Source organism: Gasterosteus aculeatus, chromosome 13 (genome assembly GCF_964276395.1).
Source record: "Gasterosteus aculeatus chromosome 13, fGasAcu3.hap1.1, whole genome shotgun sequence".
In the NCBI taxonomy this organism is placed as follows: Eukaryota; Metazoa; Chordata; class Actinopteri; order Perciformes; family Gasterosteidae; genus Gasterosteus; species Gasterosteus aculeatus.
In genome coordinates, this window is record NC_135701.1 from 530,442 (window position 1) to 550,898 (window position 20,457).

Below are 20,457 nucleotides of genomic sequence, written 5' to 3' on the forward strand. Positions count from 1 at the left end.
TCATTTGGCCTGAAATCTGGATTTACTGTAGTTGGATAAAACCAAGCGAAAAGGGCCGGTTAGCTCAGATGGTCAGAGCGTGGTGCTAATAACGCCAAGGTCATGGGTTCAATCCCCATACTGGCCAAGGATTGCCAGGATATCATGTTTTTATTTAGTCTGTGTTATTCCAGCCTCTGAAACTGTCCTATTCCAAAGAAGAATCCAATAGAAAGTCAGCTGTTACTACATCCCATCCAGGTTCAATGATCTCCCTCCTTCCAAAGGTTTTTTTGTGGAAACCCATTCATTCTGTCTAGCAATGCCAAGCCAGTAGGTGATCCCACTGGTAACATTCTCAAGTATTCTCCCAGGCCAATTAAAAAAAATCAAAACTGTGTCTTTACCTGACATTGTCAGAACGTAATGGTGATACTATGTGATTGTAAGTTAAATCCCAAAAAACCCCCGGTAACACTCATTCAATGATAAATCCGTCCACACTTGCAGTACATATTTAAATTCATGATGGCGTTGCAAACCTCAGGTGTTGAAAGATATTTTTCTGGTCCTCCTACTCTGCAGGTGAATAATAGCAGTTAAAAAAAAATGAAACTGTTGCATTTAGGGACCACGTGGCCTAATGGACAAGGCGTCTGACTTCGGATCAGAAGATTGAGGGTTCGAGTCCCTTCTTGGTTGAAACTTCCAAGATATTTGTAAGAAGTCTTGTGCAAAGTTGAATTTCATCAGGTATATGCATTGTTGTTTCCAACAAAATATACTTCCATTATATTTAAATTCATTCTCTTCACCGTCTATTTTAATGGGGAAATTAAAGGTGATACGCTCTCACAACTGATTGACAATTATTTACTGCCTGCATCATAGAAGTTCTCATTTGGACTGAAATTTGGATTTACTGTAGTTGGATAAAACCAAGAGAAAAGGGCCGGTTAGCTCAGATGGTCAGAGCGTGGTGCTAATAACGCCAAGGTCATGGGTTCAATCCCCATACTGGCCAAGGATTGCCAGGATATCATGTTTTTATTTAGTCTGTGTTATTCCAGCCTCTGAAACTGTCCTATTCCAAAGAAGAATCCAATAGAAAGTGAGCTGATACTACATCCCATCCAGGTTCAATGATCTACCTCCATCCAAATATTTTTTGTGGAAACCCATCCATCCTGTCTAGCAATGCCAAGCCAGTAGGTGATCCCACTGGTAACATTCTCAAGTATTCTCCCAGGCCAATTAAAAAAAATCTAAACTGTGTCTTTACCTGACATTGTCAGAACGTAATGGTGATACTATGTGATTGTAAGTTAAGTCGCAAAACCCCCTGGTAACACTCATTCAACAATAAATCCGTCCACACTTGCAGTACATATTTAAATTCATGATGGCGTTGCAAACCTCAGGTGTTGAAAGATATTTTTCTGGTCCTCCTACTCTGCCGGTGAATAATAGCAGTGAAAAAGAAAGTGAAACTGCTGCATTTAGGGACCACGTGGCCTAATGGACAAGGCGTTTGACTTCGGATCAGAAGATTGAGGGTTCGAGTCCCTTCGTGGTTGAAACTTCCAAGATATTTGTAAGATGTCTTGTGCAAAGTTAAATTTCCTCAGGTATGAGCATTGTTGTTTCCAACAAAATACTTTTCCATTATATTTAAATTCATTCTCTTCACCGTCTATTTTAATGGGGAAATTAAAGGTGATAGGCTCTCACAACTAATTGACAATTATTTACTGCCTGCATTTTAGAAGTTCTCATTTGGCATGAAGTCTGGATTTAATGTGGTTGGATAAAGTCAAGAGAAAAGGGCCGGTAGGCTCAGATGGTCAGAGCGTGGTGCTAATAACGCCAAGGTCATGGGTTCAATCCCCATACTGGCCAAGGATTGCCAGAATATCATATGTTTTTATTTAGTCTGTGTTATTCCAGCCTCTGAAACTGTCCTATTCCAAAGAAGAATCCAATAGAAAGTCAGCTGTTACTACATCCCATCCAGGTTCAATGATCTACCTCCATCCAAAGGTTTTTTTGTGGAAACCCATTCATTCTGTCTAGCAATGCCAAGCCAGTAGGTGATCCCACTGGTAACATTCTCAAGTATTCTCCCAGGCCAATTAAAAAAAATCAAAACTGTGTCTTTACCTGACATTGTCAGAACGTAATGGTGATACTATGTGATTGTAAGTTAAATCCCAAAAAAACCCCGGTAACACTCATTCAATGATAAATCCGTCCACACTTGCAGTACATATTTAAATTCATGATGGCGTTGCAAACCTCAGGTGTTGAAAGATATTTTTCTGGTCCTCCTACTCTGCAGGTGAATAATAGCAGTTAAAAAAAAATGAAACTGTTGCATTTAGGGACCACGTGGCCTAATGGACAAGGCGTCTGACTTCGGATCAGAAGATTGAGGGTTCGAGTCCCTTCTTGGTTGAAACTTCCAAGATATTTGTAAGAAGTCTTGTGCAAAGTTGAATTTCATCAGGTATATGCATTGTTGTTTCCAACAAAATATACTTCCATTATATTTAAATTCATTCTCTTCACCGTCTATTTTAATGGGGAAATTAAAGGTGATACGCTCTCACAACTGATTGACAATTATTTACTGCCTGCATCATAGAAGTTCTCATTTGGCCTGAAATCTGGATTTACTGTAGTTGGATAAAACCAAGCGAAAAGGGCCGGTTAGCTCAGATGGTCAGAGCGTGGTGCTAATAACGCCAAGGTCATGGGTTCAATCCCCATACTGGCCAAGGATTGCCAGGATATCATGTTTTTATTTAGTCTGTGTTATTCCAGCCTCTGAAACTGTCCTATTCCAAAGAAGAATCCAATAGAAAGTGAGCTGATACTACATCCCATCCAGGTTCAATGATCTACCTCCATCCAAATATTTTTTGTGGAAACCCATCCATCCTGTCTAGCAATGCCAAGCCAGTAGGTGATCCCACTGGTAACATTCTCAAGTATTCTCCCAGGCCAATTAAAAAAAATCTAAACTGTGTCTTTACCTGACATTGTCAGAACGTAATGGTGATACTATGTGATTGTAAGTTAAGTCGCAAAACCCCCTGGTAACACTCATTCAACAATAAATCCGTCCACACTTGCAGTACATATTTAAATTCATGATGGCGTTGCAAACCTCAGGTGTTGAAAGATATTTTTCTGGTCCTCCTACTCTGCAGGTGAATAATAGCAGTTAAAAAAAATGAAACTGTTGAATTTAGGGACCACGTGGCCTAATGGACAAGGCGTCTGACTTCGGATCAGAAGATGGAGGGTTCGAGTCCCTTCTTGGTTGAAACTTCCAAGATATTTGTAAGAAGTCTTGCGCAAAGTTGAATTTCATCAGATATATGCATTTTTGTTTCCAACAAAATATACTTCCATTATAGTTAAATTCATTCTCTTCACCGTCTATTTTAATTGGGAAATTAAAGGTGATAGGCTCTCACAACTGATTGACAATTATTTACTGCCTGCATCATAGAAGTTCTCATTTGGCCTGAAATCTGGATTTACTGTAGTTGGATAAAGTCAAGAGAAAAGGGCCGGTTAGCTCAGATGGTCAGAGCGTGGTGCTAATAACGCCAAGGTCATGGGTTCAATCCCCATACTGGCCAAGGATTGCCAGAATATCATATGTTTTTATTTAGTCTGTGTTATTCCAGCCTCTGAAACTGTCCTATTCCAAAGAAGAATCCAATAGAAAGTCAGCTGTTACTACATCCCATCCAGGTTCAATGATCTCCCTCCATCCAAAGGTTTTTTTGTGGAAACCCATTCATTCTGTCTAGCAATGCCAAGCCAGTAGGTGATCCCACTGGTAACATTCTCAAGTATTCTCCCAGGCCAATTAAAAAAAATCAAAACTGTGTCTTTACCTGACATTGTCAGAACGTAATGGTGATACTATGTGATTGTAAGTTAAATCCCAAAAAAAACCCGGTAACACTCATTCAATGATAAATCCGTCCACACTTGCAGTACATATTTAAATTCATGATGGCGTTGCAAACCTCAGGTGTTGAAAGATATTTTTCTGGTCCTCCTACTCTGCAGGTGAATAATAGCAGTTAAAAAAAAATGAAACTGTTGCATTTAGGGACCACGTGGCCTAATGGACAAGGCGTCTGACTTCGGATCAGAAGATTGAGGGTTCGAGTCCCTTCTTGGTTGAAACTTCCAAGATATTTGTAAGAAGTCTTGTGCAAAGTTGAATTTCATCAGATATATGCATTTTTGTTTCCAGCAAAATATACTTCCATTATAGTTAAATTCATTCTCTTCACCGTGTATTTTAATGGGGAAATTAAAGGTGATAGGCTCTCACAACTGACTGACAATTGTTTACTGCCTGCATTTTAGAAGTTCTCATTTGGCCTGAAATCTGGATTTACTGTAGTTGGATAAAATCAAGAGAAAAGGGCTGGTTAGCTCAGATGGTCAGAGTGTGGTGCTAATAACGCCAAGGTCATGGGTTCAATCCCCATACTGGCCAAGGATTACCAGAATATCATATGTTTTTATTTAGTCTGTGTTATTCCAGCCTCTGAAACTGTCCTATTCCAAAGAAGAATCCAATAGAAAGTCAGCTGTTACTACATCCCATCCAGGTTCAATGATCTACCTCCATCCAAATATTTTTTTGTGGAAACCCATTCATCCTGTCTAGCAATGCCAAGCCAGTAGGTGATCCCACTGGTAACATTCTCAAGTATTCTCCCAGGCCAATTAAAAAAAATCTAAACTGTGTCTTTACCTGACATTGTCAGAACGTAATGGTGATACTATGTGATTGTAAGTTAAATCTCAAAACCCGCTGGTAACACTCATTCAACGATAAATCCGTCCACACTTGCAGTAGATGTTTAAATTCATGATGGCGTTGCAAACCTCAGGTGTTGAAAGATATTTTTCTGGTCCTCCTACTTTGCAGGTGAATAATAGCAGTTAAAAAAAATGAAACTGTTGCATTTAGGGACCACGTGGCCTAATGGACAAGGTGTCTGACTTCGGATCAGAAGATTGAGGGTTCGAGTCCCTTCTTGGTTGAAACTCCCAAGATATTTGTAAGAAGTCTTGTGCAAAGTTGAATTTCATCAGATATATGCATTTTTGTTTCCAACAAAATATACTTCCATTATAGTTAAATTCATTCTCTTCACCGTGTATTTTAATGGGGAAATTAAAGGTGATAGGCTCTCACAACTGACTGACAATTGTTTACTGCCTGCATTTTCGAAGTTCTCATTTGGCATGAAATCTGGATTTACTGTAGTTGGATAAAATCAAGAGAAAAGGGCCGGTTAGCTCAGATGGTCAGAGCGTGGTGCTAATAACGCCAAGGTCATGGGTTCAATCCCCATACTGGCCAAGGATTGCCAGGATACCATGTTTTTATTTAGTCTGTGTTATTCCAGCCTCTGAAACTGTCCTATTCCAAAGAAGAATCCAATAGAAAGTGAGCTGATACTACATCCCATCCAGGTTCAATGATCTACCTCCATCCAAATATTTTTTTGTGGAAACCCATTCATCCTGTCTAGCAATGCCAAGCCAGTAGGTGATCCCACTGGTAACATTCTCAAGTGTTCTCCCAGGCCAATTAAAGAAAATCTAAACTGTGTCTTTACCTGACATTGTCAGAACGTAATGGTGATACTATGTGATTGTAAGTTAAATCGCAAAACCCCCTGGTAACACTCATTCAACGATAAATCCGTCCACACTTGCAGTACATATTTAAATTCATGATGGCGTTGCAAACCTCAGGTGTTGAAAGATATTTTTCTGGTCCTCCTACTCTGCCGGTGAATAATAGCAGTGAAAAAGAAAGTGAAACTGCTGTACTTAGGGACCACGTGGCCTAATGGACAAGGCGTCTGACTTCGGATCAGAAGATTGAGGGTTCGAGTCCCTTCGTGGTTGAAACTTCCAAGATATTTGTAAGATGTCTTGTGCAAAGTTAAATTTCCTCAGGTATGAGCATTGTTGTTTCCAACAAAATACTTTTACATTATATTTAAATTCATTCTCTTCACCGTCTATTTTAATGGGGAAATTAAAGGTGATAGGCTCTCACAACTAATTGACAATTATTTACTGCCTGCATTTTAGAAGTTCTCATTTGGCATGAAGTCTGGATTTAATGTGGTTGGATAAAGTCAAGAGAAAAGGGCCGGTAGGCTCAGATGGTCAGAGCGTGGTGCTAATAACGCCAAGGTCATGGGTTCAATCCCCATACTGGCCAAGGATTGCCAGGATATCATGTTTTTATTTAGTCTGTGTTATTCCAGCCTCTGAAACTGTCCTATTCCAAAGAAGAATCCAATAGAAAGTGAGCTGATACTACATCCCATCCAGGTTCAATGATCTACCTCCATCCAAATATTTTTTGTGGAAACCCATCCATCCTGTCTAGCAATGCCAAGCCAGTAGGTGATCCCACTGGTAACATTCTCAAGTATTCTCCCAGGCCAATTAAAAAAAATCTAAACTGTGTCTTTACCTGACATTGTCAGAACGTAATGGTGATACTATGTGATTGTAAGTTAAGTCGCAAAACCCCCTGGTAACACTCATTCAACAATAAATCCGTCCACACTTGCAGTACATATTTAAATTCATGATGGCGTTGCAAACCTCAGGTGTTGAAAGATATTTTTCTGGTCCTCCTACTCTGCCGGTGAATAATAGCAGTGAAAAAGAAAGTGAAACTGCTGCATTTAGGGACCACGTGGCCTAATGGACAAGGCGTCTGACTTCGGATCAGAAGATGGAGGGTTCGAGTCCCTTCTTGGTTGAAACTTCCAAGATATTTGTAAGAAGTCTTGTGCAAAGTTGAATTTCATCAGATATATGCATTTTTGTTTCCAGCAAAATATACTTCCATTATAGTTAAATTCATTCTCTTCACCGTGTATTTTAATGGGGAAATTAAAGGTGATAGGCTCTCACAACTGACTGACAATTGTTTACTGCCTGCATTTTAGAAGTTCTCATTTGGCCTGAAATCTGGATTTACTGTAGTTGGATAAAATCAAGAGAAAAGGGCTGGTTAGCTCAGATGGTCAGAGTGTGGTGCTAATAACGCCAAGGTCATGGGTTCAATCCCCATACTGGCCAAGGATTGCCAGAATATCATATGTTTTTACTTAGTCTGTGTTATTCCAGCCTCTGAAACTGTCCTATTCCAAAGAAGAATCCAATAGAAAGTCAGCTGTTACTACATCCCATCCAGGTTCAATGATCTACCTCCATCCAAATATTTTTTTGTGGAAACCCATTCATCCTGTCTAGCAATGCCAAGCCAGTAGGTGATCCCACTGGTAACATTCTCAAGTATTCTCCCAGGCCAATTAAAAAAAATCTAAACTGTGTCTTTACCTGACATTGTCAGAACGTAATGGTGATACTATGTGATTGTAAGTTAAATCTCAAAACCCGCTGGTAACACTCATTCAACGATAAATCCGTCCACACTTGCAGTAGATGTTTAAATTCATGATGGCGTTGCAAACCTCAGGTGTTGAAAGATATTTTTCTGGTCCTCCTACTTTGCAGGTGAATAATAGCAGTTAAAAAAAATGAAACTGTTGCATTTAGGGACCACGTGGCCTAATGGACAAGGTGTCTGACTTCGGATCAGAAGATTGAGGGTTCGAGTCCCTTCTTGGTTGAAACTTCCAAGATATTTGTAAGAAGTCTTGTGCAAAGTTGAATTTCATCAGATATATGCATTTTTGTTTCCAACAAAATATACTTCCATTATAGTTAAATTCATTCTCTTCACCGTGTATTTTAATGGGGAAATTAAAGGTGATAGGCTCTCACAACTGACTGACAATTGTTTACTGCCTGCATTTTAGAAGTTCTCATTTGGCCTGAAATCTGGATTTACTGTAGTTGGATAAAATCAAGAGAAAAGGCCTGGTTAGCTCAGATGGTCAGAGTGTGGTGCTAATAACGCCAAGGTCATGGGTTCAATCCCCATACTGGCCAAGGATTGCCAGAATATCATATGTTTTTATTTAGTCTGTGTTATTCCAGCCTCTGAAACTGTCCTATTCCAAAGAAGAATCCAATAGAAAGTCAGCTGTTACTACATCCCATCCAGGTTCAATGATCTACCTCCATCCAAATATTTTTTTGTGGAAACCCATTCATCCTGTCTAGCAATGCCAAGCCAGTAGGTGATCCCACTGGTAACATTCTCAAGTATTCTCCCAGGCCAATTAAAAAAAATCTAAACTGTGTCTTTACCTGACATTGTCAGAACGTAATGGTGATACTATGTGATTGTAAGTTAAATCTCAAAACCCGCTGGTAACACTCATTCAACGATAAATCCGTCCACACTTGCAGTAGATGTTTAAATTCATGATGGCGTTGCAAACCTCAGGTGTTGAAAGATATTTTTCTGGTCCTCCTACTTTGCAGGTGAATAATAGCAGTTAAAAAAAATGAAACTGTTGCATTTAGGGACCACGTGGCCTAATGGACAAGGTGTCTGACTTCGGATCAGAAGATTGAGGGTTCGAGTCCCTTCTTGGTTGAAACTCCCAAGATATTTGTAAGAAGTCTTGTGCAAAGTTGAATTTCATCAGATATATGCATTTTTGTTTCCAACAAAATATACTTCCATTATAGTTAAATTCATTCTCTTCGCCGTGTATTTTAATGGGGAAATTAAAGGTGATAGGCTCTCACAACTGACTGACAATTGTTTACTGCCTGCATTTTCGAAGTTCTCATTTGGCATGAAATCTGGATTTACTGTAGTTGGATAAAATCAAGAGAAAAGGGCCGGTTAGCTCAGATGGTCAGAGCGTGGTGCTAATAACGCCAAGGTCATGGGTTCAATCCCCATACTGGCCAAGGATTGCCAGGATACCATGTTTTTATTTAGTCTGTGTTATTCCAGCCTCTGAAACTGTCCTATTCCAAAGAAGAATCCAATAGAAAGTGAGCTGATACTACATCCCATCCAGGTTCAATGATCTACCTCCATCCAAATATTTTTTTGTGGAAACCCATTCATCCTGTCTAGCAATGCCAAGCCAGTAGGTGATCCCACTGGTAACATTCTCAAGTGTTCTCCCAGGCCAATTAAAGAAAATCTAAACTGTGTCTTTACCTGACATTGTCAGAACGTAATGGTGATACTATGTGATTGTAAGTTAAATCCCAAAAAAAAACCGGTAACACTCATTCAATGATAAATCCGTCCACACTTGCAGTACATATTTAAATTCATGATGGCGTTGCAAACCTCAGGTGTTGAAAGATATTTTTCTGGTCCTCCTACTCTGCAGGTGAATAATAGCAGTTAAAAAAAAAAACTGTTGCATTTAGGGACCACGTGGCCTAATGGACAAGGCGTCTGACTTCGGATCAGAAGATTGAGGGTTCGAGTCCCTTCTTGGTTGAAACTTCCAAGATATTTGTAAGAAGTCTTGTGCAAAGTTGAATTTCATCAGATATATGCATTTTTGTTTCCAGCAAAATATACTTCCATTATAGTTAAATTCATTCTCTTCACCGTGTATTTTAATGGGGAAATTAAAGGTGATAGGCTCTCACAACTGACTGACAATTGTTTACTGCCTGCATTTTAGAAGTTCTCATTTGGCCTGAAATCTGGATTTACTGTAGTTGGATAAAATCAAGAGAAAAGGGCTGGTTAGCTCAGATGGTCAGAGTGTGGTGCTAATAACGCCAAGGTCATGGGTTCAATCCCCATACTGGCCAAGGATTGCCAGAATATCATATGTTTTTATTTAGTCTGTGTTATTCCAGCCTCTGAAACTGTCCTATTCCAAAGAAGAATCCAATAGAAAGTCAGCTGTTACTACATCCCATCCAGGTTCAATGATCTACCTCCATCCAAATATTTTTTTGTGGAAACCCATTCATCCTGTCTAGCAATGCCAAGCCAGTAGGTGATCCCACTGGTAACATTCTCAAGTATTCTCCCAGGCCAATTAAAAAAAATCTAAACTGTGTCTTTACCTGACATTGTCAGAACGTAATGGTGATACTATGTGATTGTAAGTTAAATCTCAAAACCCGCTGGTAACACTCATTCAACGATAAATCCGTCCACACTTGCAGTAGATGTTTAAATTCATGATGGCGTTGCAAACCTCAGGTGTTGAAAGATATTTTTCTGGTCCTCCTACTTTGCAGGTGAATAATAGCAGTTAAAAAAAATGAAACTGTTGCATTTAGGGACCACGTGGCCTAATGGACAAGGTGTCTGACTTCGGATCAGAAGATTGAGGGTTCGAGTCCCTTCTTGGTTGAAACTTCCAAGATATTTGTAAGAAGTCTTGTGCAAAGTTGAATTTCATCAGATATATGCATTTTTGTTTCCAACAAAATATACTTCCATTATAGTTAAATTCATTCTCTTCACCGTGTATTTTAATGGGGAAATTAAAGGTGATAGGCTCTCACAACTGACTGACAATTGTTTACTGCCTGCATTTTCGAAGTTCTCATTTGGCATGAAATCTGGATTTACTGTAGTTGGATAAAATCAAGAGAAAAGGGCCGGTTAGCTCAGATGGTCAGAGCGTGGTGCTAATAACGCCAAGGTCATGGGTTCAATCCCCATACTGGCCAAGGATTGACAGGATACCATGTTTTTATTTAGTCTGTGTTATTCCAGCCTCTGAAACTGTCCTATTCCAAAGAAGAATCCAATAGAAAGTGAGCTGATACTACATCCCATCCAGGTTCAATGATCTACCTCCATCCAAATATTTTTTTGTGGAAACCCATTCATCCTGTCTAGCAATGCCAAGCCAGTAGGTGATCCCACTGGTAACATTCTCAAGTGTTCTCCCAGGCCAATTAAAGAAAATCTAAACTGTGTCTTTACCTGACATTGTCAGAACGTAATGGTGATACTATGTGATTGTAAGTTAAATCGCAAAACCCCCTGGTAACACTCATTCAACGATAAATCCGTCCACACTTGCAGTAGATGTTTAAATTCATGATGGCGTTGCAAACCTCAGGTGTTGAAAGATATTTTTCTGGTCCTCCTACTTTGCAGGTGAATAATAGCAGTTAAAAAAAATGAAACTGTTGCATTTAGGGACCACGTGGCCTAATGGACAAGGTGTCTGACTTCGGATCAGAAGATTGAGGGTTCGAGTCCCTTCTTGGTTGAAACTTCCAAGATATTTGTAAGAAGTCTTGTGCAAAGTTGAATTTCATCAGATATATGCATTTTTGTTTCCAACAAAATATACTTCCATTATAGTTAAATTCATTCTCTTCACCGTGTATTTTAATGGGGAAATTAAAGGTGATAGGCTCTCACAACTGACTGACAATTGTTTACTGCCTGCATTTTAGAAGTTCTCATTTGGCCTGAAATCTGGATTTACTGTAGTTGGATAAAATCAAGAGAAAAGGCCTGGTTAGCTCAGATGGTCAGAGTGTGGTGCTAATAACGCCAAGGTCATGGGTTCAATCCCCATACTGGCCAAGGATTGCCAGAATATCATATGTTTTTATTTAGTCTGTGTTATTCCAGCCTCTGAAACTGTCCTATTCCAAAGAAGAATCCAATAGAAAGTCAGCTGTTACTACATCCCATCCAGGTTCAATGATCTACCTCCATCCAAATATTTTTTTGTGGAAACCCATTCATCCTGTCTAGCAATGCCAAGCCAGTAGGTGATCCCACTGGTAACATTCTCAAGTATTCTCCCAAGCCAATTAAAAAAAATCTAAACTGTGTCTTTACCTGACATTGTCAGAACGTAATGGTGATACTATGTGATTGTAAGTTAAATCTCAAAACCCGCTGGTTACACTCATTCAACGATAAATCCGTCCACACTTGCAGTAGATGTTTAAATTCATGATGGCGTTGCAAACCTCAGGTGTTGAAAGATATTTTTCTGGTCCTCCTACTTTGCAGGTGAATAATAGCAGTTAAAAAAAATGAAACTGTTGCATTTAGGGACCACGTGGCCTAATGGACAAGGTGTCTGACTTCGGATCAGAAGATTGAGGGTTCGAGTCCCTTCTTGGTTGAAACTCCCAAGATATTTGTAAGAAGTCTTGTGCAAAGTTGAATTTCATCAGATATATGCATTTTTGTTTCCAACAAAATATACTTCCATTATAGTTAAATTCATTCTCTTCACCGTGTATTTTAATGGGGAAATTAAAGGTGATAGGCTCTCACAACTGACTGACAATTGTTTACTGCCTGCATTTTCGAAGTTCTCATTTGGCATGAAATCTGGATTTACTGTAGTTGGATAAAATCAAGAGAAAAGGGCCGGTTAGCTCAGATGGTCAGAGCGTGGTGCTAATAACGCCAAGGTCATGGGTTCAATCCCCATACTGGCCAAGGATTGCCAGGATACCATGTTTTTATTTAGTCTGTGTTATTCCAGCCTCTGAAACTGTCCTATTCCAAAGAAGAATCCAATAGAAAGTGAGCTGATACTACATCCCATCCAGGTTCAATGATCTACCTCCATCCAAATATTTTTTTGTGGAAACCCATTCATCCTGTCTAGCAATGCCAAGCCAGTAGGTGATCCCACTGGTAACATTCTCAAGTATTCTCCCAGGCCAATTAAAAAAAATCTAAACTGTGTCTTTACCTGACATTGTCAGAACGTAATGGTGATACTATGTGATTGTAAGTTAAATCCCAAAACCCGCTGGTAACACTCATTCAACGATAAATCCGTCCACACTTGCAGTAGATGTTTAAATTCATGATGGCGTTGCAAACCTCAGGTGTTGAAAGATATTTTTCTGGTCCTCCTACTTTGCAGGTGAATAATAGCAGTTAAAAAAAATGAAACTGTTGCATTTAGGGACCAAGTGGCCTAATGGACAAGGTGTCTGACTTCGGATCAGAAGATTGAGGGTTCGAGTCCCTTCTTGGTTGAAACTTCCAAGATATTTGTAAGAAGTCTTGTGCAAAGTTGAATTTCATCAGATATATGCATTTTTGTTTCCAACAAAATATACTTCCATTATAGTTAAATTCATTCTCTTAACCGTGTATTTTAATGGGGAAATTAAAGGTGATAGGCTCTCACAACTGACTGACAATTGTTTACTGCCTGCATTTTCGAAGTTCTCATTTGGCATGAAATCTGGATTTACTGTAGTTGGATAAAATCAAGAGAAAAGGGCCGGTTAGCTCAGATGGTCAGAGCGTGGTGCTAATAACGCCAAGGTCATGGGTTCAATCCCCATACTGGCCAAGGATTGCCAGGATACCATGTTTTGATTTAGTCTGTGTTATTCCAGCCTCTGAAACTGTCCTATTCCAAAGAAGAATCCAATAGAAAGTGAGCTGATACTACATCCCATCCAGGTTCAATGATCTACCTCCATCCAAATATTTTTTTGTGGAAACCCATTCATCCTGTCTAGCAATGCCAAGCCAGTAGGTGATCCCACTGGTAACATTCTCAATTATTCTCCCAGGCCAATTAAAGAAAATCTAAACTGTGTCTTTACCTGACATTGTCAGAACGTAATGGTGATACTATGTGATTGTAAGTTAAATCGCAAAACCCCCTGGTAACACTCATTCAACGATAAATCCGTCCACACTTGCAGTAGATGTTTAAATTCATGATGGCGTTGCAAACCTCAGGTGTTGAAAGATATTTTTCTGGTCCTCCTACTCTGCAGGTGAATAATAGCAGTTTAAAAAAAAAAACTGTTGCATTTAGGGACCACGTGGCCTAATGGACAAGGCGTCTGACTTCGGATCAGAAGATGGAGGGTTCGAGTCCCTTCTTGGTTGAAACTTCCAAGATATTTGTAAGAAGTCTTGTGCAAAGTTGAATTTCATCAGATATATGCATTTTTGTTTCCAGCAAAATATACTTCCATTATAGTTAAATTCATTCTCTTCACCGTGTATTTTAATGGGGAAATTAAAGGTGATAGGCTCTCACAACTGACTGACAATTGTTTACTGCCTGCATTTTAGAAGTTCTCATTTGGCCTGAAATCTGGATTTACTGTAGTTGGATAAAATCAAGAGAAAAGGGCTGGTTAGCTCAGATGGTCAGAGTGTGGTGCTAATAACGCCAAGGTCATGGGTTCAATCCCCATACTGGCCAAGGATTGCCAGAATATCATATGTTTTTATTTAGTCTGTGTTATTCCAGCCTCTGAAACTGTCCTATTCCAAAGAAGAATCCAATAGAAAGTCAGCTGTTACTACATCCCATCCAGGTTCAATGATCTACCTCCATCCAAATATTTTTTTGTGGAAACCCATTCATCCTGTCTAGCAATGCCAAGCCAGTAGGTGATCCCACTGGTAACATTCTCAAGTATTCTCCCAGGCCAATTAAAAAAAATCTAAACTGTGTCTTTACCTGACATTGTCAGAACGTAATGGTGATACTATGTGATTGTAAGTTAAATCTCAAAACCCGCTGGTAACACTCATTCAACGATAAATCCGTCCACACTTGCAGTAGATGTTTAAATTCATGATGGCGTTGCAAACCTCAGGTGTTGAAAGATATTTTTCTGGTCCTCCTACTTTGCAGGTGAATAATAGCAGTTAAAAAAAATGAAACTGTTGCATTTAGGGACCACGTGGCCTAATGGACAAGGTGTCTGACTTCGGATCAGAAGATTGAGGGTTCGAGTCCCTTCTTGGTTGAAACTTCCAAGATATTTGTAAGAAGTCTTGTGCAAAGTTGAATTTCATCAGATATATGCATTTTTGTTTCCAACAAAATATACTTCCATTATAGTTAAATTCATTCTCTTCACCGTGTATTTTAATGGGGAAATTAAAGGTGATAGGCTCTCACAACTGACTGACAATTGTTTACTGCCTGCATTTTAGAAGTTCTCATTTGGCCTGAAATCTGGATTTACTGTAGTTGGATAAAATCAAGAGAAAAGGCCTGGTTAGCTCAGATGGTCAGAGTGTGGTGCTAATAACGCCAAGGTCATGGGTTCAATCCCCATACTGGCCAAGTATTGCCAGAATATCATATGTTTTTATTTAGTCTGTGTTATTCCAGCCTCTGAAACTGTCCTATTCCAAAGAAGAATCCAATAGAAAGTCAGCTGTTACTACATCCCATCCAGGTTCAATGATCTACCTCCATCCAAATATTTTTTTGTGGAAACCCATTCATCCTGTCTAGCAATGCCAAGCCAGTAGGTGATCCCACTGGTAACATTCTCAAGTATTCTCCCAGGCCAATTAAAAAAAATCTAAACTGTGTCTTTACCTGACATTGTCAGAACGTAATGGTGATACTATGTGATTGTAAGTTAAATCTCAAAACCCGCTGGTAACACTCATTCAACGATAAATCCGTCCACACTTGCAGTAGATGTTTAAATTCATGATGGCGTTGCAAACCTCAGGTGTTGAAAGATATTTTTCTGGTCCTCCTACTTTGCAGGTGAATAATAGCAGTTAAAAAAAATGAAACTGTTGCATTTAGGGACCAAGTGGCCTAATGGACAAGGTGTCTGACTTCGGATCAGAAGATTGAGGGTTCGAGTCCCTTCTTGGTTGAAACTCCCAAGATATTTGTAAGAAGTCTTGTGCAAAGTTGAATTTCATCAGATATATGCATTTTTGTTTCCAACAAAATATACTTCCATTATAGTTAAATTCATTCTCTTCGCCGTGTATTTTAATGGGGAAATTAAAGGTGATAGGCTCTCACAACTGACTGACAATTGTTTACTGCCTGCATTTTCGAAGTTCTCATTTGGCATGAAATCTGGATTTACTGTAGTTGGATAAAATCAAGAGAAAAGGGCCGGTTAGCTCAGATGGTCAGAGCGTGGTGCTAATAACGCCAAGGTCATGGGTTCAATCCCCATACTGGCCAAGGATTGCCAGGATACCATGTTTTTATTTAGTCTGTGTTATTCCAGCCTCTGAAACTGTCCTATTCCAAAGAAGAATCCAATAGAAAGTGAGCTGATACTACATCCCATCCAGGTTCAATGATCTACCTCCATCCAAATATTTTTTTGTGGAAACCCATTCATCCTGTCTAGCAATGCCAAGCCAGTAGGTGATCCCACTGGTAACATTCTCAAGTATTCTCCCAGGCCAATTAAAGAAAATCTAAACTGTGTCTTTACCTGACATTGTCAGAACGTAATGGTGATACTATGTGATTGTAAGTTAAATCGCAAAACCCCCTGGTAACACTCATTCAACGATAAATCCGTCCACACTTGCAGTAGATGTTTAAATTCATGATGGCGTTGCAAACCTCAGGTGTTGAAAGATATTTTTCTGGTCCTCCTACTCTGCAGGTGAATAATAGCAGTTAAAAAAAAAAACTGTTGCATTTAGGGACCACGTGGCCTAATGGACAAGGCGTCTGACTTCGGATCAGAAGATGGAGGGTTCGAGTCCCTTCTTGGTTGAAACTTCCAAGATATTTGTAAGAAGTCTTGTGCAAAGTTGAATTTCATCAGATATATGCATTTTTGTTTCCAGCAAAATATACTTCCATTATAGTTAAATTCATTCTCTTCACCGTGTATTTTAATGGGGAAATTAAAGGTGATAGGCTCTCACAACTGACTGACAATTGTTTACTGCCTGCATTTTAGAAGTTCTCATTTGGCCTGAAATCTGGATTTACTGTAGTTGGATAAAATCAAGAGAAAAGGGCTGGTTAGCTCAGATGGTCAGAGTGTGGTGCTAATAACGCCAAGGTCATGGGTTCAATCCCCATACTGGCCAAGGATTGCCAGAATATCATATGGTTTTATTTAGTCTGTGTTATTCCAGCCTCTGAAACTGTCCTATTCCAAAGAAGAATCCAATAGAAAGTCAGCTGTTACTACATCCCATCCAGGTTCAATGATCTACCTCCGTCCAAATATTTTTTTGTGGAAACCCATTCATCCTGTCTAGCAATGCCAAGCCAGTAGGTGATCCCACTGGTAACATTCTCAAGTATTCTCCCAGGCCAATTAAAAAAAAACTAAACTGTGTCTTTACCTGACATTGTCAGAACGTAATGGTGATACTATGTGATTGTAAGTTAAATCTCAAAACCCGCTGGTAACACTCATTCAACGATAAATCCGTCCACACTTGCAGTAGATGTTTAAATTCATGATGGCGTTGCAAACCTCAGGTGTTGAAAGATATTTTTCTGGTCCTCCTACTTTGCAGGTGAATAATAGCAGTTAAAAAAAATGAAACTGTTGCATTTAGGGACCACGTGGCCTAATGGACAAGGTGTCTGACTTCGGATCAGAAGATTGAGGGTTCGAGTCCCTTCTTGGTTGAAACTTCCAAGATATTTGTAAGAAGTCTTGTGCAAAGTTGAATTTCATCAGATATATGCATTTTTGTTTCCAACAAAATATACTTCCATTATAGTTAAATTCATTCTCTTCACCGTGTATTTTAATGGGGAAATTAAAGGTGATAGGCTCTCACAACTGACTGACAATTGTTTACTGCCTGCATTTTCGAAGTTCTCATTTGGCATGAAATCTGGATTTACTGTAGTTGGATAAAATCAAGAGAAAAGGGCCGGTTAGCTCAGATGGTCAGAGCGTGGTGCTAATAACGCCAAGGTCATGGGTTCAATCCCCATACTGGCCAAGGATTGCCAGGATACCATGTTTTTATTTAGTCTGTGTTATTCCAGCCTCTGAAACTGTCCTATTCCAAAGAAGAATCCAATAGAAAGTGAGCTGATACTACATCCCATCCAGGTTCAATGATCTACCTCCATCCAAATATTTTTTTGTGGAAACCCATTCATCCTGTCTAGCAATGCCAAGCCAGTAGGTGATCCCACTGGTAACATTCTCAAGTATTCTCCCAGGCCAATTAAAGAAAATCTAAACTGTGTCTTTACCTGACATTGTCAGAACGTAATGGTGATACTATGTGATTGTAAGTTAAATCGCAAAACCCCCTGGTAACACTCATTCAACGATAAATCCGTCCACACTTGCAGTAGATGTTTAAATTCATGATGGCGTTGCAAACCTCAGGTGTTGAAAGATATTTTTCTGGTCCTCCTACTCTGCAGGTGAATAATAGCAGTTAAAAAAAAAAAAACTGTTGCATTTAGGGACCACGTGGCCTAATGGACAAGGCGTCTGACTTCGGATCAGAAGATGGAGGGTTCGAGTCCCTTCTTGGTTGAAACTTCCAAGATATTTGTAAGAAGTCTTGTGCAAAGTTGAATTTCATCAGATATATGCATTTTTGTTTCCAGCAAAATATACTTCCATTATAGTTAAATTCATTCTCTTGACCGTGTATTTTAATGGGGAAATTAAAGGTGATAGGCTCTCACAACTGACTGACAATTGTTTACTGCCTGCATTTTAGAAGTTCTCATTTGGCCTGAAATCTGGATTTACTGTAGTTGGATAAAATCAAGAGAAAAGGCCTGGTTAGCTCAGATGGTCAGAGTGTGGTGCTAATAACGCCAAGGTCATGGGTTCAATCCCCATACTGGCCAAGGATTGCCAGAATATCATATGTTTTTATTTAGTCTGTGTTATTCCAGCCTCTGAAACTGTCCTATTCCAAAGAAGAATCCAATAGAAAGTCAGCTGTTACTACATCCAATCCAGGTTCAATGATCTACCTCCATCCAAATATTTTTTTGTGGAAACCCATTCATCCTGTCTAGCAATGCCAAGCCAGTAGGTGATCCCACTGGTAACATTCTCAAGTATTCTCCCAGGCCAATTAAAAAAAATCTAAACTGTGTCTTTACCTGACATTGTCAGAACGTAATGGTGATACTATGTGATTGTAAGTTAAGTCGCAAAACCCCCTGGTAACACTCATTCAACAATAAATCCGTCCACACTTGCAGTACATATTTAAATTCATGATGGCGTTGCAAACCTCAGGTGTTGAAAGATATTTTTCTGGTCCTCCTACTCTGCAGGTGAATAATAGCAGTTAAAAAAAAGTGAAACTGATGCATTTAGGGACCACGTGGCCTAATGGACAAGGCGTCTGACTTCGGATCAGAAGAGTGAGGTTTCGAGTCCCTTCGTGGTTGAAACTTCCAAGATATTTGTAAGATGTCTTGTGCAAAGTTGAATTTCCTCAGGTATGAGCGTTGTTGTTTCCAACAAAATATACTTCCATTATATTTGAATTCATTCTCTTCACCGTCTATTTTAATGGGGAAATTAAAGGTGATAGGCTCTCACAACTGATTGACAATTATTTACTGCCTGCATCATAGAAGTTCTCATTTGGCCTGATATCTGGATTTACTGTAGTTGGATAAAATCAAGAGAAAAGGGCTGGTTAGCTCAGATGGTCAGAGTGTGGTGCTAATAACGCCAAGGTCATGGGTTCAATCCCCATACTGGCCAAGGATTGCCAGGATATCATGTTTTTATTTAGTCTGTGTTATTCCAGCCTCTGAAACTGTCCTATTCCAAAGAAGAATCCAATAGAAAGTCAGCTGTTACTACATCCCATCCAGGTTCAATGATCTACCTCCATCCAAATATTTTCTTGTGGAAACCCATCCATCCTGTCTAGCAATGCCAAGCCAGTAGGTGATCCCACTGGTAACATTCTCAAGTATTCTCCCAGGCCAATTAAAAAAAATCTAAACTGTGTCTTTACCTGACATTGTCAGAACGTAATGGTGATACTATGTGATTGTAAGTTAAGTCGCAAAACCCCCTGGTAACACTCATTCAACAATAAATCCGTCCACACTTGCAGTACATATTTAAATTCATGATGGCGTTGCAAACCTCAGGTGTTGAAAGATATTTTTCTGGTCCTCCTACTTTGCAGGTGAATAATAGCAGTTAAAAAAAATGAAACTGTTGCATTTAGGGACCACGTGGCCTAATGGACAAGGTGTCTGACTTCGGATCAGAAGATTGAGGGTTCGAGTCCCTTCTTGGTTGAAACTTCCAAGATATTTGTAAGAAGTCTTGTGCAAAGTTGAATTTCATCAGATATATGCATTTTTGTTTCCAACAAAATATACTTCCATTATAGTTAAATTCATTCTCTTCACCGTGTATTTTAATGGGGAAATTAAAGGTGATAGGCTCTCACAACTGACTGACAATTGTTTACTGCCTGCATTTTCGAAGTTCTCATTTGGCATGAAATCTGGATTTACTGTAGTTGGATAAAATCAAGAGAAAAGGGCCGGTTAGCTCAGATGGTCAGAGCGTGGTGCTAATAACGCCAAGGTCATGGGTTCAATCCCCATACTGGCCAAGGATTGCCAGGATACCATGTTTTTATTTAGTCTGTGTTATTCCAGCCTCTGAAACTGTCCTATTCCAAAGAAGAATCCAATAGAAAGTGAGCTGATACTACATCCCATCCAGGTTCAATGATCTACCTCCATCCAAATATTTTTTTGTGGAAACCCATTCATCCTGTCTAGCAATGCCAAGCCAGTAGGTGATCCCACT

The 20,457-nt window shown here is 39.4% G+C and overlaps 33 non-coding genes across 33 annotated transcripts; all 33 read left to right on the forward strand.

The window, feature by feature from the left end:
* Positions 1–53: 53 nt before the first annotated feature.
* On the forward strand, positions 54–127 carry trnai-aau (transfer RNA isoleucine (anticodon AAU)). The gene has a single exon. It is a non-coding gene; the product is annotated as a tRNA-Ile (tRNA).
* A 481-nt stretch (positions 128–608) lies between these two features.
* Positions 609–681, forward strand: trnar-ucg (transfer RNA arginine (anticodon UCG)). The gene has a single exon. It is a non-coding gene; the product is annotated as a tRNA-Arg (tRNA).
* A 248-nt stretch (positions 682–929) lies between these two features.
* On the forward strand, positions 930–1,003 carry trnai-aau (transfer RNA isoleucine (anticodon AAU)). The gene has a single exon. It is a non-coding gene; the product is annotated as a tRNA-Ile (tRNA).
* Positions 1,004–1,483: 480 nt separating this feature from the next.
* Positions 1,484–1,556, forward strand: trnar-ucg (transfer RNA arginine (anticodon UCG)). The gene has a single exon. It is a non-coding gene; the product is annotated as a tRNA-Arg (tRNA).
* Positions 1,557–1,804: 248 nt separating this feature from the next.
* On the forward strand, positions 1,805–1,878 carry trnai-aau (transfer RNA isoleucine (anticodon AAU)). Its single transcript has one exon. It is a non-coding gene; the product is annotated as a tRNA-Ile (tRNA).
* Positions 1,879–2,361: 483 nt separating this feature from the next.
* On the forward strand, positions 2,362–2,434 carry trnar-ucg (transfer RNA arginine (anticodon UCG)). The gene has a single exon. It is a non-coding gene; the product is annotated as a tRNA-Arg (tRNA).
* A 248-nt stretch (positions 2,435–2,682) lies between these two features.
* trnai-aau (transfer RNA isoleucine (anticodon AAU)) lies at positions 2,683–2,756 on the forward strand. The gene has a single exon. It is a non-coding gene; the product is annotated as a tRNA-Ile (tRNA).
* Positions 2,757–3,555: 799 nt separating this feature from the next.
* Positions 3,556–3,629, forward strand: trnai-aau (transfer RNA isoleucine (anticodon AAU)). The gene has a single exon. It is a non-coding gene; the product is annotated as a tRNA-Ile (tRNA).
* Positions 3,630–4,112: 483 nt separating this feature from the next.
* Positions 4,113–4,185, forward strand: trnar-ucg (transfer RNA arginine (anticodon UCG)). The gene has a single exon. It is a non-coding gene; the product is annotated as a tRNA-Arg (tRNA).
* A 248-nt stretch (positions 4,186–4,433) lies between these two features.
* Positions 4,434–4,507, forward strand: trnai-aau (transfer RNA isoleucine (anticodon AAU)). The gene has a single exon. It is a non-coding gene; the product is annotated as a tRNA-Ile (tRNA).
* An 802-nt stretch (positions 4,508–5,309) lies between these two features.
* Positions 5,310–5,383, forward strand: trnai-aau (transfer RNA isoleucine (anticodon AAU)). The gene has a single exon. It is a non-coding gene; the product is annotated as a tRNA-Ile (tRNA).
* Positions 5,384–5,864: 481 nt separating this feature from the next.
* trnar-ucg (transfer RNA arginine (anticodon UCG)) lies at positions 5,865–5,937 on the forward strand. The gene has a single exon. It is a non-coding gene; the product is annotated as a tRNA-Arg (tRNA).
* Positions 5,938–6,185: 248 nt separating this feature from the next.
* On the forward strand, positions 6,186–6,259 carry trnai-aau (transfer RNA isoleucine (anticodon AAU)). Its single transcript has one exon. It is a non-coding gene; the product is annotated as a tRNA-Ile (tRNA).
* Positions 6,260–7,060: 801 nt separating this feature from the next.
* trnai-aau (transfer RNA isoleucine (anticodon AAU)) lies at positions 7,061–7,134 on the forward strand. Its single transcript has one exon. It is a non-coding gene; the product is annotated as a tRNA-Ile (tRNA).
* An 801-nt stretch (positions 7,135–7,935) lies between these two features.
* trnai-aau (transfer RNA isoleucine (anticodon AAU)) lies at positions 7,936–8,010 on the forward strand. Its single transcript has one exon. It is a non-coding gene; the product is annotated as a tRNA-Ile (tRNA).
* Positions 8,011–8,812: 802 nt separating this feature from the next.
* Positions 8,813–8,886, forward strand: trnai-aau (transfer RNA isoleucine (anticodon AAU)). The gene has a single exon. It is a non-coding gene; the product is annotated as a tRNA-Ile (tRNA).
* Positions 8,887–9,364: 478 nt separating this feature from the next.
* trnar-ucg (transfer RNA arginine (anticodon UCG)) lies at positions 9,365–9,437 on the forward strand. The gene has a single exon. It is a non-coding gene; the product is annotated as a tRNA-Arg (tRNA).
* A 248-nt stretch (positions 9,438–9,685) lies between these two features.
* On the forward strand, positions 9,686–9,759 carry trnai-aau (transfer RNA isoleucine (anticodon AAU)). The gene has a single exon. It is a non-coding gene; the product is annotated as a tRNA-Ile (tRNA).
* An 802-nt stretch (positions 9,760–10,561) lies between these two features.
* trnai-aau (transfer RNA isoleucine (anticodon AAU)) lies at positions 10,562–10,635 on the forward strand. The gene has a single exon. It is a non-coding gene; the product is annotated as a tRNA-Ile (tRNA).
* Positions 10,636–11,434: 799 nt separating this feature from the next.
* On the forward strand, positions 11,435–11,509 carry trnai-aau (transfer RNA isoleucine (anticodon AAU)). Its single transcript has one exon. It is a non-coding gene; the product is annotated as a tRNA-Ile (tRNA).
* An 802-nt stretch (positions 11,510–12,311) lies between these two features.
* Positions 12,312–12,385, forward strand: trnai-aau (transfer RNA isoleucine (anticodon AAU)). Its single transcript has one exon. It is a non-coding gene; the product is annotated as a tRNA-Ile (tRNA).
* Positions 12,386–12,864: 479 nt separating this feature from the next.
* trnar-ucg (transfer RNA arginine (anticodon UCG)) lies at positions 12,865–12,937 on the forward strand. Its single transcript has one exon. It is a non-coding gene; the product is annotated as a tRNA-Arg (tRNA).
* Positions 12,938–13,185: 248 nt separating this feature from the next.
* trnai-aau (transfer RNA isoleucine (anticodon AAU)) lies at positions 13,186–13,259 on the forward strand. Its single transcript has one exon. It is a non-coding gene; the product is annotated as a tRNA-Ile (tRNA).
* A 799-nt stretch (positions 13,260–14,058) lies between these two features.
* On the forward strand, positions 14,059–14,132 carry trnai-aau (transfer RNA isoleucine (anticodon AAU)). Its single transcript has one exon. It is a non-coding gene; the product is annotated as a tRNA-Ile (tRNA).
* An 801-nt stretch (positions 14,133–14,933) lies between these two features.
* trnai-aau (transfer RNA isoleucine (anticodon AAU)) lies at positions 14,934–15,008 on the forward strand. The gene has a single exon. It is a non-coding gene; the product is annotated as a tRNA-Ile (tRNA).
* A 481-nt stretch (positions 15,009–15,489) lies between these two features.
* Positions 15,490–15,562, forward strand: trnar-ucg (transfer RNA arginine (anticodon UCG)). The gene has a single exon. It is a non-coding gene; the product is annotated as a tRNA-Arg (tRNA).
* Positions 15,563–15,810: 248 nt separating this feature from the next.
* On the forward strand, positions 15,811–15,884 carry trnai-aau (transfer RNA isoleucine (anticodon AAU)). The gene has a single exon. It is a non-coding gene; the product is annotated as a tRNA-Ile (tRNA).
* A 798-nt stretch (positions 15,885–16,682) lies between these two features.
* Positions 16,683–16,756, forward strand: trnai-aau (transfer RNA isoleucine (anticodon AAU)). Its single transcript has one exon. It is a non-coding gene; the product is annotated as a tRNA-Ile (tRNA).
* Positions 16,757–17,558: 802 nt separating this feature from the next.
* Positions 17,559–17,632, forward strand: trnai-aau (transfer RNA isoleucine (anticodon AAU)). Its single transcript has one exon. It is a non-coding gene; the product is annotated as a tRNA-Ile (tRNA).
* Positions 17,633–18,431: 799 nt separating this feature from the next.
* Positions 18,432–18,506, forward strand: trnai-aau (transfer RNA isoleucine (anticodon AAU)). The gene has a single exon. It is a non-coding gene; the product is annotated as a tRNA-Ile (tRNA).
* A 482-nt stretch (positions 18,507–18,988) lies between these two features.
* On the forward strand, positions 18,989–19,061 carry trnar-ucg (transfer RNA arginine (anticodon UCG)). The gene has a single exon. It is a non-coding gene; the product is annotated as a tRNA-Arg (tRNA).
* A 248-nt stretch (positions 19,062–19,309) lies between these two features.
* On the forward strand, positions 19,310–19,383 carry trnai-aau (transfer RNA isoleucine (anticodon AAU)). Its single transcript has one exon. It is a non-coding gene; the product is annotated as a tRNA-Ile (tRNA).
* An 800-nt stretch (positions 19,384–20,183) lies between these two features.
* trnai-aau (transfer RNA isoleucine (anticodon AAU)) lies at positions 20,184–20,257 on the forward strand. Its single transcript has one exon. It is a non-coding gene; the product is annotated as a tRNA-Ile (tRNA).
* The last annotated feature ends 200 nt before the right edge of the window (positions 20,258–20,457 follow it).